This window comes from Schistocerca serialis, chromosome 9 (assembly GCF_023864345.2).
Source record: "Schistocerca serialis cubense isolate TAMUIC-IGC-003099 chromosome 9, iqSchSeri2.2, whole genome shotgun sequence".
Taxonomy (NCBI): Eukaryota; Metazoa; Arthropoda; class Insecta; order Orthoptera; family Acrididae; genus Schistocerca; species Schistocerca serialis.
In genome coordinates, this window is record NC_064646.1 from 85,579,720 (window position 1) to 85,581,471 (window position 1,752).

Genomic DNA, 1,752 nt, shown 5'->3' on the forward strand with positions numbered 1-1,752 from the left:
TATGAATGCCTCACTTTTGTTCCGACACAGTTCAAGACTCGGGAGAAAAGTTTTACACCTGGTGTTCTACATGGCAACTTCACACACAAGAACTTTTTGCCGACACTACTACCACCTACATAAGTAAGCTTTTCCTGTGTCACTTTCAAGTAATGCACTTAAGCTATTCCTGATTTAACTGGAAGATCTGTACTTCCCACTTTCATATCAACAGCCTCAAAATGCATATTGTAGACTTCGGGATATGTTACAGGTCAGTGTCACACCAAGATTGGTGAGAAAGGGGGGGGGGGGGGGCGGCACGTCGGTATCCAACAAGTGTTTACCAATAAATAAGTGGCGGAAAATTACGGGTATAGGACGGCTTAACATGTGGAAAATGACATTTTTATTATTCACTCAATGTATTTAACATTTATTATTCCTTTAAAATCGCACAACAACTTCAATAAAACACTTTGATTAAAGTCACACACTTATTTCATAATTATTTCACTTTTAAACTCCAAATCCTCTAAGAGCTGCCTTGAATCTTCCGAGTCTCTCTCAACAGCCTTGATGTGGATAGATATGTACAGCAAACAGTAATCAGTCAGAACTGCGTCTGCAAAAACACAAGGATTATTAAACAATTTTTGCTGTCACTTTACTAGCAATATAATTGACAGAGTAGATTGCTAATATTTGCTATATCACATTTGCTAATATTTGATATATCACATTCGCAAGAACGATCTCACTGAAGTAATTAAATCCATCAAAACGCTTAGAAACTAACCTCTCGTCTGACGAAAACGGTCTAAAGACTGACAATTTCTTCAGCTCTGTTGACAATGATATTTTGAATTATCACTTTACTGAGTGACTGAAATGTAGTTCAGGTACCTATGAACATAACAATATGTTAGAATTCATTTTCTAAACACGAACTATTACGGTACTGTGCGGCTACTTACATATTAATTACACTATTAATATTTTCACAGTTGTTTCTTTAATACAAAATTAAAGCCAACGGAAGAATAAACGTAAAACATACTTACCAATGACAGATTTGTTGAGATGCAATTTTCTGTGTGGACAGATGTAACTTTTTCATACGGTGGTACGTCGCAGAAATCGCAGGGTCACAGAAATCGCAGAAGTAGCAGAAGTCACAGAAATCGCAGAAATCGCAGAAGTAGCAGAAGTCGCAGAAATCGCGGAAGTAGCAGAAATAGCAGTGGCGGAGGGATACGCGACTTAGGTTCCTTAACTGCGACTCTTAACTGCGACAAATCACAGTTAAGAATAACAGATACTGAAAAGTAGCATTCACAGAAATCACTGATATCGGAAAATCGCAGTTTAGCCCAACACTAGTAGAGAGAATCGATGGCTCTCACTGGCAGATTTCAGGCGCGTACTCACAGGCTGCCACCTGGTGGTAATATGAACAACTAGAATTCCCTGGGCCTTAACTCTGGCTTGTGCTGGGCGATTCAGTCTTGTTTTGCAGATGAAGGAGCGGACAAGAAAATGTATCGTCAAGATCGAATGGAATTTGAATTATGTTTTGAGAGACACTGTTAAAAGACAGATACAGTCGTCTTAATTGTATGAAAGGTAAGTTTACAGGGACAGAAGAATACTGAATGGTTTTCGTTGATGTGTGAACGACTTGAAAAGCTCGTCAAATGCCAGAATGCAGCGTCGCCATTTCTACCATGGAACATGAAGCAGATGAGTGCAGATGAGCGATCAGTTATATGT

General features: G+C 38.9%; 1 protein-coding gene and 1 long non-coding RNA gene across 2 annotated transcripts in view; one reads left to right on the forward strand and one right to left on the reverse strand.

The window, feature by feature from the left end:
• Positions 1 to 475: 475 nt before the first annotated feature.
• On the reverse strand, positions 476 to 1,125 carry LOC126418471 (uncharacterized). Its single transcript, XR_007575853.1, has 3 exons — positions 1,044 to 1,125; positions 779 to 885; positions 476 to 604 (listed from the first exon to the last, which is right to left on the reverse strand). It is a non-coding gene; the product is annotated as an uncharacterized LOC126418471 (long non-coding RNA).
• A 350-nt stretch (positions 1,126 to 1,475) lies between these two features.
• Positions 1,476 to 1,752, forward strand: part of LOC126418470 (uncharacterized) — a 146,507-nt gene continuing 146,230 nt past the window's right edge. Inside the window, exon 1 of the mRNA XM_050085244.1 lies at positions 1,476 to 1,605. The gene's annotated coding sequence lies outside the window, so the exon portion shown is untranslated. The remainder of the gene's footprint in view (positions 1,606 to 1,752) is intronic.